Here is a 12553-nt window from a genome sequence, read left to right as displayed (position 1 = left end):
GGAGAAGTAAACATTCTCTCTCTCTCTCTCTCTCTGACACACACACACACAAGTGCACCTACTCTGTCATACTCATTCACTCATACACGTTCAATCCCTCCCTTAACCACACACACAGCCCATAAAATTCCTTTTCCCTCAGATAATGTTTCATCCCAAATCACCAATCTTCTTCCCACATTGTCTTTCATTTTCTCCTCCTTTCATCTTTATGAGCCATAGTCTCCTCATGGCATTTTTCATTTCGGTATTTCTCAAACAGCCACCATTTTGTCGACGGAAAACATGGTGGAGGGCCACATGTACATGAAAATTCAAGGTCCAAAAAACAAGATCATCACTGTGATATAGGAGCCGCAGGTAAATAGGGCTCTGTGATGTCCTCTAGAACCTCATGTCTTTAAGTGGAGTAAGATAATAATGTATGAAACAACCAATACAACCAAAACCAGGAAGCTGACCACAGACAACATCCCACCATTAGCCACAATCAGCAAGCTGATGACAAAAGTGTCCTTGCAGGCAAGTTTCAGCAGAGGGAGCAGGTCGCAGAAATAGTGGTCAATCACATTAGGTCGACAGAAGGGAAAGCAGAATATGAGGATAACTTGAGCCACTGAATGCCAGAAGCCACCCATCCAGGCCATCCCAACCAAAAGGCCACACATATGTCAGCTCATGCAGGAGGTGTAGTGCAGGGGCTTACAGATGGCAATGTAATGATCGTAGGCCATCACAGAGAGGAACAAAATCGCGGTTCCACCAAAGAAATGAATGAAGAATAGTTGACTCATGTAGTCATTCAGGGAAATCCCTTTCTTTTCAATGCCTAAGTCTAGAATTAGTTTGGGAGCAGTTGTAGAGTAACATATCTCTACAAAGGACAGATAGCTGAGGAAATAATACATGGGTGAGCCTAAATTCTTATAGACGTTAACAGTTACTACAATGAGAAGATTTACCAGAACAGTGGCTGTATACAAGAGCAGAAATACAGGAAAACATACTTTCTGCACCATCTAATTTTGAGAATGCCCTAGAAAAACAAATTCTGTAACACTGTAACTGCCATGAACTCCATTCCATAGGGGAATGCACAGGGTGTTATTGAAGATGTTGACTTTGTAATGACAACAGATTGGGGTTTTGTAGCTCAGCAACAGTTTTCTGTATCCTTTTCTTCATTTAAATCCTCCTTGAATTCTTTCACTGCCTGAACAAGTTTGATCTTTTTCCTTTTCCTAACTCCCTTCCCTGATAGGGGCTTGAACAACTCAATTTTCTCCAGGGGTTTTCCCTTTTTTCCTATTTGCCTCTTCAGAATCTTCTCCAGAAGGCATTAACCTCTTCTTGTCACTTCTTGTAACTCTCTCCCTGGGGCCTTTGCTCTCCTGTAATCGCCCTCTCCCTCAACCCACTTATTAACCTCATCCACCATCATGGATCCAGCTCCCACCTTTACCTTAATGATTCCTCAATTCACCTCTTCACTATCACTGTCATCAATGGTATTTATTGAGCACTTACGAAGTGCAGAGCGCTATATTAAGCGCTTAGGAGAGTACAATGCAACAGAGTTGGCTGACACATTCCCTAGCCACAAAGAGCTTACACCTCTTCATAAATGACTTCTAGTCTTATGTTCATCAGAAGGGCAAATGATCTACATATTTATTTATTCATTTATTCAATCGTATTTATTGAGCACTTACTGTGTGCAGAGTACTGTAGTAAGCACTTGGGAAGTACAAGTCGGCAACATATAGAGATGGTCCCTACCCAACAACAAGCTCACAGTCTAGAAGGGTGGGACAACAAAACAAAACATGTAGACAGGTGTCAAAACCATCAGAATAAATAGAATTATAGCTATATGCAAATCATTAACAAAATTAATAGAGAAGTAAATATGCACAAGTTAAATAAATGGAGTAATAAATCTGTACTAATATATGCATGTGCTGTGGGAAGGAGAAGGAGGTAAGGAGGAAGGGAGGATGGGGAGGTGTAGAGGAAAAAGGGGACTCAGTTTGGGAAGGCCTCCTGGAGGAGGCGAACTCTCAGTAGGGCTTTGAAGGGAGGAAGGGAGCTAGTTTGGTGGATGTGTGGAGTGAGGGCATTCCAGGCCAGGGTAGGATGTGGTCCAGGGGTCGACGGTGGGACAGGTGAGAATGAGGCACAGTGAGGAGGTTGGCAGCAGAGGAGTGGAGGGTGTGGGCTGGGCTGTAGAAGGAGAGAATAGAGGTGAGGTAAGAGGAGGCAAGGTGACAGAGAGCCTTGAAGCCGAGAGTGAGGAGTTTTTGCTTGATTCGTAGGTTGAGAAGTAACCACTGGAGACTTTTGAGGAGGGGCGTGGTATGCCCCGAGCATTTCTGTACAAAGATAGTCCGGGCAGCACAGTGAAGCATAAACTGAAGCGGGAGGATGGGAGATCAGAGAAGAGGCTGATGCAGTAATACAGTCGGAATAATGATGAGAGATTGAATCAGCAAGGTAGTGGTTTGGATGGAGAGGAAATGGCGGATCTTGGAGATGTTGTGGAGATGAGACCGGCAGGTTTTGGTGACAGATTGGATGTGTGGGGTGAATGAGAGAGTGGAGTCGAGGATGGCATCAAGGTTGCGGGCTTTTGAGACGGGGAGGATGGTAGTGCCATCTACGGTGACAGGAAAGTCACGGAGCGGGCAGGACATATTGACATATTGAATTTTAGATGGCGGGCAGACATCCAGATGGAGATGTCCTGAAGGCAGGAGGAGATATGAGCTTGGAGGGAGGGAGAGCAGGGCAGAGATGTAGATTTGGGTGTCATCAGTGTAGAGAGGATAGTTGAAGCCGTGGGAGTGAATGAGTTCACCAAGAGAGTGAGTGTAGATAGAGAACAGAAGGGGACCAAGAACTGACCCTTGAAGAACCCCTACAGTAAAGGGATATGCAGTCATTAGTGTTCAAAAATAAGAGTCCCATGATTCTGACATCTTTAATCCCCGGGATACTGCATTTATCCCCAGTAAGAAACAAAGAGACTGACAAACCTTTTAAATGTGATTTATTACAATTTTCACTTGGAGGTTTTAAAACAAAAAACACCTAATTGGAGAAAATACTTTTTTTTTCTTTTTTAAGCTATTGTACATTTCACAGACCAGGGAAAATGACCCAACACCCACAGAATAGTACTGCAGACTACGGAAACCAATGGATCAATGTTAGGTGTTTTTTTAATATCATTTGTTAAGCCCTTACTATGTGCCAAGCACTGTTCTAAGTGCTGGGGTAAATACAAGGTAACAGGTTTTCCCACGTGGGGCTCACAATCTTAATCCCCATTTTATGATGAGGTAACTGAGGCACCAGGAAGTTAAGTGGCTTCCCCAAGGCCACACAGCTGTAGGAAGCACCACCATCCTTCTTCTTTCACAAGGATGTCACTTTGTTGTTAATCCTGAGTCCTCTCTCTTTCATTTAACCCACATATTCAGCCTGTCACTTAATCCCGTCATTTCAAACTTCACAACACTGCTATAATCTTCCCTATCCTCTCCATCCAAACTGCTAACATGTTAAGCCAAGTACTTACCTTTTCCCACCTTTATTACTATATCAGCCTCCTCCTTGACCTCTCTTCCTCCTGTCTTTCCCCATTCCAGTTCATACTTCAATCTACTACTCAGAGAAACTGAAACTCACCAACTCTACCTAGAACCACATTGAACAGGAAATTTGAGATGTTCTCTAAATGATTCTAGCTGAAAAGAAATCTTATTATTGAGGGGCAAAGTATTCTTTCCCAATAGTATCAGCAATATTCAGCTTAAGTTTATGTCACAAAAAAGGCAAAGTGAAAGTACAATGGCTACCAGTACACCAGAGAAATCATGCAGATTCATGGGAATACTACTTCTACTAACAGTAAAGAAAACTGTAATTGTGACATACTATGAAAAGCAGCATGGCTCAGTGGAAAGAGCCCGGGCTTTGGAGTCAGAGGTCACAGGTTCAAATCTCAGCTCCGCCAGTTGTCAGCTGTGTGACTTTGGGCAAGTCACTTAACTTCTCTGTATCTCAGTTACCTCATCTGTTAAATGGGGATTAAGACTGTGAGCCCCACATGGGACAACCTGATCACCTTGTATCCCCCCAGTGCATAGAACAATGCTTTGCACATAGTAAGCGCTTAACAAATATTATTATTATTATTATTATTATTATTATTATTATTATTATTATTATTATTATTATCATTATTACTATGTGCCAAGTATCGAACTAAACGTTTGGGAACATACAAGACAATCAGGATGAATACAGTCCCTGTCACTCCCAGAAGAACCAGGAAAGGACAGTGTCAGTGAAGCCGAGGTAGGCTAATGTTTCCAGGAGAAAGAGGTAGTTCACAGAAGGAGGGAGATCAGGAATTGAACTCCTATTTTAAAGAGTAAAGTGAGGCGCAGAGAGGTTCAGTGGCTTCCCCAAGGTCACCCAGCATGAAAGCCAGGATTACAACCAAGGGCCTCCAGCTCCCAGGTCCATGCTCTTGCTTCTAGGCCACATTGCTTCTCTAAATTACCCTTCTTGACTGCCTCTATCTGTGAACACCGGATGTCATCTAGGAGCCCGGCAAGTTGGTCTGAGATCAGTGCCGTGGATTTTGTTCCCTCCTTCCCTTTTTTCAGCATATTTAAATTCCCACCTCCTCTATAAAGTCATTTATGATAGTTGAGTCCAGCTCAACTTTTTACCAAACTAATTTCCAGCTTCGTAAAAACATTTACTAAATACGTGGTAATAGATGTATTCCTTCATTTACTCATTTTACTTGCTCCATAGCTACCAAAATCTCATTTCAGAAGAACCCAGTATAAATAAATACTAGTCAAAAGTAAGCTGTTTTCAGTGAAACCGTAGAAAACCTTTGGCCTCCAAGAAAATCATAGACATTTTAAACAATAATTTGTAATAGCTAAAGCAAGGTGTTTTTTTCAATTATGATGCAAGATGTGAGAGTAGCCCTAAATAAATAACTTAATAATAATTTGGCACATAGATGCAAATGGTAGTTAAACAGTTAAGAAGATTTGGAGTATCGATTAGTCAGGAAATGGTACCCTGGAAGGTTCATTTAAAGAGTTACTTGTCTTCAGAAGCAACATGGTCTAGTGGTGAAAGCAAGGGAAAAATACCCGGGGAGCTAGGACACCAGGGTTCTAATCCCTACTCTGCCAATTGCCTGTTTGAGATCCCAGACAAATTCTTCTTGTCTCAGTTTCCTCTTCTATAAAATAGGAGATCAAATATCTCTTCTACCCCAACTTTTAGTAGAGGCCTTGGCCCATAGGAAGCACTAAACAAATACCACAATTATCATTGTCTTATTACAAGCAGAGACCACTGGCACTATGCAAATTTGGCAAATCTGTAGTAAAACTTTATAAAAAAAAATGGAATTCTCTTAGGAGTGCCAGAAAAAATTTCAGTCTGGGAATTGAAATTAGAGAACAATCTGTTCCCTATCTATGTAGTTTCAGGTAAAAACTAATAAAATCATTTCTTATATCAGAAAAAATGTGGTTATTTTAGGGTGAAACTATTCGTCCATCAGAGAGTCAGATGACCGGGAATTTCCGTCTTTCTGGCTGCTAAGCTTAATTTTGGCAATTACTGCTTCGTCTCCCACTGACGTTGGAGTTAAACCTTCCTTGATGTATTTAAAGTGTTACTGGAAATCAAGCAATCAGTGGGATTAATTGAGCACTTATTCTGTGAAGAGCACTGTACAAAGCACTTGGAAGCATAGAAAGTAAACAAGATATTTGTCATCTAGGAGCTTACAAGGTAATTAGTTCAGAACGAAAAGATTGTCTTCTCTAGAGGAGGTAGAAAAAACACAGTTGGAGGAACTGTATTACTGGGCCCCGATTAAATCAAACAGTAACCACCGTGGCTTCTTGATTTATTGCTCTTGAGTGAGGGTTGTGTATTTTGAAGTTTGGAAGATTTTCTAGAGAAGAACAGTTGGCAAACAAATGGCCCTGCCAAACCAGGAAAAACATTACTTCATTAAAACTTTCAAGGAATGCCAGAGGGGTGGAGAAATCCCTAAGGAATGGAGGGAATTTTTTTGATCTTACCGTTCATATTTAAACATTCCCAGCTTTGAAAACTACCTGCCCAGGGTGCAATTCATTCTCAGTGTGACATGTACGCACAAATTCAATCTCATCGTCAACACTGTTGTCTTTGAATGGGCTAGCTCCATGTATTCACCTGAAATTAAAGTCACTATGCTAATTAGGAGCTACAAGAACAGAATGGTGAATTCTATGCCTAGATTTCTTTTAAGTGATTTTTATGAAGTAGTCAGTTAAATGCAGTGCTATTCTAATAGAAAAAAATTACCCAATAACTTAGCTCAGTCTTTCAGGAGAACTGTCATTCCATAGGTAAGAAGCTTCAAAAACATATGGAGTGCTGTAACTGAATGCAATTTTTTTGGACTTATTAACGGTCACTTTTTTTTTCAAAACTGAAGCCCCAAGTGCTTAGCATCGTCACTACTTTGACAAGTAAAATCAGTCTACACTGTTACCACACGTGAGTTCTGACCAAAATGGGAGTCCAAGATCTTTAAAGTACGTTATACATATGCTAGCCATGCTTGGAATGAAGTATGCATCTTATGCTTAAAGGAGCACATTATGGCTACAGCTAGGGGACTACTCACCACAGTCCGGAAGATTACCTAAAATTCATGGCTTAATTGATCAGCAGAGAAAACCTCCAAACTCGGAGAAGAATCCTTCTTTCCTCTTCACTGAGGTGAGTGGTTAAGATCAAAATTTGTGCACTAATGCATATATATTAGACACTTCTGTTCGCCTCCTTCCAGTGGTTGTAGTAGTAAACAGTTATTCTAATTTTTAGCTTTATTAAAGTTTTTATATTATTTTGTGGATCAAATGTTAGTGAAAATCAAATTATATAACACAAATTTATTTCTCAGAAAATTGCTGGCAGATGGAAGAGATTCAAGCACAGTTAGCTATTTAATGGAGCATATAGTTCATTCATTCATTCATTCATTCAGTTATATTTAGTGAGCATTTACTGTGTGCAGAACACTGTACTGATCATTTGGTAAGTACAATATAATAATAAACAGTCACATTCCCTGACCACAAATTTACAGGATTATGCTTTTAAAGTTTATTGTATAAACTATTAATTTTGATGTTCATAATATTGATAATCTGAGTCATCTGTCAGCATTTTTCCTCAATTTCTCCTTTTGAATCTTAAAAAGCACTGAGTTATTTTTATCATTTCAGACATTTGGTTAGATTTGGGAGGAGACAGAACAATTTCGAGCAGATCTTTGTAAATTTAATTCCAAATATATTCCTTTGCTAATATGGATCCACAGACAATCGTTTCAGACGGAGTACATAACCATAACATATTTATACCATTGGCTATCTTCCCCCTGAGACTATATGCTACTCTGGGCTAGGGAATGTGTCTGCCAATTCCATTATGCTATACTCTCACAAGCACTTAGTACAGTGCTTGACACACAATAAGCACTGAAAAAAACCAAAAGTGATTGACTGATTTTATGTTTTCAATAAGCATTTAAACACACTGGAAAAATAACTCTGCTTCAGGATTCTTGCCATTACATGTGTTCCTTAATTTGGATATCTGCTCCAACCCGTTTTCTGCTTCATCTTTCCAATTCCTTTAAACAGAGTATATGAACTCAGAAAATAAATTTGTAACTTTTACCCTTAACCAGTTAAATTTAGGGATATTTTCATTATGGAATTGTGCTAATTTGAATACAAATGCTTACACATATACATGCACTATGTGAGTATGACTGATAAAATTGATGAAGGACTATTAATTCCTCCAAAATTGAATACATGAAAAGATTGTTCCTGGAAGTATTGGTGCATTTGCAATATATAGTGTGGCCTTATTTTAGTTTCACCCTCTGTCCCCTGGGTTTCTTGAAACCTCACCTCTTAGTCACCACATTTTTTATGTCTGCACACTCAACTGATCTGTCCTCCAGCTTCTTCCCAAATGTCCATCGTCAATCCCCTCTTTGAGGTTTTGCTTCACTGCATCTTCGAAATATTTCATTTTTTACCTCAATTTAGAGCTACTACTGTCATTCCTTCTCCTTCACACATGTCAAACCAGCTCAAGGCATAACGCATTCATCATTGCTTCAATGCTAGAAAATTAGCTACAGAACCTGAAGAAAGGGACTGCTGGGTTATGTTAGGTCTATCTTCACTTTCACACTCAAAAGGAGGCTAATAGCCTAGTTCTCACCCAGGCAACAAGGAAGAAAAAAGCCATACTCCAAAACTCCTACCCCCCACATGACATCCTTTAACCTAATGCAATTAATCCCATCTCCTTTCATATGCATTTTATTGCAATTCCTGTTATTTATGTCTATGGACTTGGATCTGTGACTTTTAAATATTTCCTAATCACCCCACCCCCAATCTCACGACACTTATGTACATATCTTTAAATTTGGTATTATAAATTATTTACTCATATTGATATCTGTCTCTGTCTCTAGAATATAAGCTCATTATGGGCCCACTGATTCTGTTGTATTGAACTCTTCCCAAGTGATTAGTACGGTGCTCTGCATATAATAAGTGCTCGATAAATCCCATTGATTGGTTGATTGTGTTTCCTCTTCTATTGAGGCTCAGTTCATGATGAGTTGTCCTGACTTGCGTTCTTTGACATTGCTATTTCTACAGATGAAACTTACAAGTCAAATTCACACCACCATGACAGAGTTTGTTCTGATGGGATTCTCCAACACTCCCAAATTTCAGAGTTTTCTTTTTGCAACATTCTTAGTCATTTACATGATGATCCTGACGGGAAATAGCTTAATCATTTTTATAACCAAAACCGATCGAGCTCTCCACACCCCTATGTATTTTTTTCTTAGGAATTTGTCTTTCTTAGAAGTGGGTTACACTTCTGTGACTCTCCCCAGAATGCTGGTGAACCTTTGGACACAAAGTAGAACAATTCCTTTCTTAGCCTGTGCCACCCAGATGTATTTCTTTCTTATGTTTGGAGTCACGGAGTGCTTCCTCCTGGCTGTGATGGCCTACGATCGTTACATGGCCATCTGTAACCCCCTACAGTATTCAATCATCATGGATGACAAGGCATGTTTCCAGATGGCAGCTGGTTCCTGGATCGGTGACATTCCAGTCCAGATAGGGCAGACATATCAGATATTCTCCCTTCCCTTCTGTGAATCCAACAAGCTGAACCATTTTTTCGGTGATATCCCACCGGTACTTGAACTGGCCTGTGGGGACACAGCTATGAATGAACTTTCAGTCTATGCTGAACCTCTGCTCTTTGTAACAGCCCCATTTCTCTCGATACTCGTGTCCTACATCCAATCATCTCCACCATCCTGAAATTACCTTCAACCACAGGAAAACACAAAGCCTTCTCCACCTGTTCTTCCCACCTCATAGTTGTCACCTCATTCTTTGGATCTGCTATTATCACATATCTACGGCCCAAGTCAAGCCACTCAGCGAATGTGGATAAATTTCTGTCTCTGTTCTACACCATTGTACCACCAATCTTAAATTCCATGATATACAGTCTGAGAAACAAGGAGCTGACTGTTGCCCTGAAAAAGTTTCTGTCTCATTTATTCTAAAGTCACTTGAACTAGGAAGCTGTTTCCCAAGTGGGTCATCATGCATGGATTCCAAGAAACTGTATTCCTGGTCTCTTAGGAAGCCACCTTCTGGTTACTTCAATCACCCAAAGAAAATATAGATATGACTTCAATACTCACTCTTTTCTGTCAAGGGTGGCATTGTGTCAAAATATGGAATCTTTGCCTATTTCACATGCAGAAGGTATGTGGGAACGTGCTTTTACTTCTATTTGCTCCTCAATTAAATTCATTTTTTCAATCGTATTTATTGAGCACTTACTTTGTGCAGAGCACTGTAGTAAGCACTTGGGAAAGTACAATACAGTAATAAAGAGAGACAATCCCTGACCACATGGAGCTCACAGTCTCGGGGGGTTGGGGGTGGGAGGGGGGAGACAGACATCAATCCAAGTAAACAGAAGTTAAATGTAATAATTCGTAGACTAAAGAGCAAAAGAGTAAATAAATAATAAACTACACTGCATGTGGTTCAAACTGGCTTCTCATTATATTTTACATAACTTTCTTTTTACTTTCATGCATTCACTCAACCATATTTATTAAGTGCTTACTGTGTGCAGAGCACTGTACTAAGCATTTGGAAACTACAATTCGGGAACAAAGACAATCCCTACTCAACAACGGGCTCACAGTCTAGAAGGGGGAAGACAGACAACGAAACAAAAAAAAAACAAAACAAGTAGACAAGCATTAAAAACAATATAAATAAATAGAATTGTATATAAACATGCCCATCATTAATAAAATAAATAGAATAATGAATATGTACATATTTACACTCTTGATTAAATCCCACGAACCAAATATGATTATTTGATTGCCAAGTCTGCTTAGGGCAGGTATAATTTCTTAAAGGATATTTTTCAGAAGAAAATCAATTTGGGATCCAAGTCCTCACAAATATTTCAAGCACCAAATGGCTGGTTGCAGTAGTTGAACCTTGTAGACAGAACTCAAGTTTCTAGAGTCTTAAACCAATAGTTTAGATCTTCCTGAACAGTTACAGTCCCATATTCCCAGGCCACATTAGGGGGAAGGGAAGAAAAAGGTAGGAGAGAAAATCTGAATCAGAGAGAAAGTAATAATGGTATTGGTTTTGGTAACAATTGAAATTTCTACATTGAATTTTTTATCATCTAATTTTTGGACAACCTAATTTTATTTTTCGTTCTTTTGTTGGCTTGTTATACCTCTCTGTATCTGAATTAGAGCTAGAGCTATTTGATTTAATTAGCAAATCCACTGGGAATAAATTACCATGTTACATTTTTGAGTAATTTAGCCATTTTAATGTGATGTTCAATTCATTTAGCCTAGAGGATAGAGCTTGGGCATGGAAGTCAGAAGGACCTGGGTTCTAATCTTGACTCTGTCACTTATCTGCTGTGTGAACTTGGGCAAGTCACTTCATTGCCCTGGGCCTCAGTTATCCCATCTGTAAAAATAAGGATTAAGACTGTGAGCCCTATGTGGGACAAAGACTGTGTCCAACTTGAATAGCTTGTATCTACACCAGCACTTAGAACAGTGTTTGATACATAGTAAGCACTTAACAGAACCCAACGTCATTATTAGCATTATCATTATTATTATTAACATTGGAAAATATTATATGGACCATGTCCTTAATGTTACTACCAAAAACACATCTATTGTCTTATAGAAGCATTCCTATATCTCGTCAAAATGGTGACAAAAAGTCATTCTCTATACCATCAGGTATGCTAAATGTTTTGAATCAGGCTTAGCAGTTTATTGTCTGTCTTATGCTGTCGAGTCATCTCTGACCCATAGCGACTCCAGGGACACATCTCTCCCAGAACGCCCCACCTCCATCTGCAATCATTCTGGTAGTATATCCATAGACGTTTTCTTGGTAAAAATATGGATGTGGTTTACCATTGCCTCCTTCCTTGAATCTCCACCCTCCACTCTCTCCCATGCTGTTGCTGCCCAGCTCAGGTGAGTTTTGACTTGTACCAGATTGCCACTTGCAGAAGGTATGTGGGAACTCACAAACCACTGACCAAGCTCGGAATGGAATGGGTATGCCTTTGCCTGACTTTCCCTTTCATAGCCAAGACTAGTAGAGTACTGGAAACTCTCCAGGTGCAATCCTTAAAGGAGAAACAGTTCATTATCTAGACCAATTTCTAGAGTCATGTCTCTAAACCATTTCATTATATAAAGAGGACTACTTGGCATGCCTGCCAGCGTTTTGTGAGACTCTCTTGGATTCCACTAAATTTAGCTAGATCTTCTTCTATATTGAATAGCAATGACATCCAGCTCAGTCACATGGCCCAGGGCAGAACCTTTTGGTTTTGCTTGTTTTTTTATAGTATTTGTTAAGTGCTTATTATTTGCCAGATGACATACTAAGCATAGGGATAGATACAAGCTAATGAGTTTGGACACAATCCATATCCTACATGGGGCTTATAGTCTTTATCCTTATATTACAGATGAGGTAATTGAGACACAGAGAAGTGACTTAATAATAATAATGACGGTATTTGTTAAGTGCTTATTATGTGCCAGCCACTGTACTAGGCCCTGGGGAGGATACAAGGAAATCGTGTTGGACAGAATCTCGGTCCCATGTCGGGCTCAGAGTGTTAATTTATTCAATCATATTTATTGAGTGTTTACTGTGCAGAACACTATACTAAGCGCTTGGGACGTACAAGTCGGCAACATATAGAGATGGTCCTTACCCAGCAACGGGCTCACAGTCTAGAAGGGGGGAGACAAAACAAAACAAGTAGACAGGTGTCAATACAATCAGAATAAATAGAGTTG

At 39.7% G+C, this 12553-nt stretch overlaps 2 pseudogenes; one reads left to right on the top strand and one right to left on the bottom strand.

Moving 5' to 3' along the window:
• Nucleotides 1–254: 254 nt before the first annotated feature.
• LOC119922800 lies at nucleotides 255–4679 on the bottom strand (annotated as a pseudogene).
• A 374-nt stretch (nucleotides 4680–5053) lies between these two features.
• Nucleotides 5054–9727, top strand: LOC119922799 (annotated as a pseudogene).
• Nucleotides 9728–12553: the final 2826 nt, after the last annotated feature.

This window comes from Tachyglossus aculeatus, unplaced genomic scaffold (assembly GCF_015852505.1).
Source record: "Tachyglossus aculeatus isolate mTacAcu1 unplaced genomic scaffold, mTacAcu1.pri scaffold_124_arrow_ctg1, whole genome shotgun sequence".
NCBI classification, from domain to species: Eukaryota; Metazoa; Chordata; class Mammalia; order Monotremata; family Tachyglossidae; genus Tachyglossus; species Tachyglossus aculeatus.
Note: the sequence above shows the minus strand (reverse complement) of the source record. Positions and strands in the feature narration are given on the sequence as shown.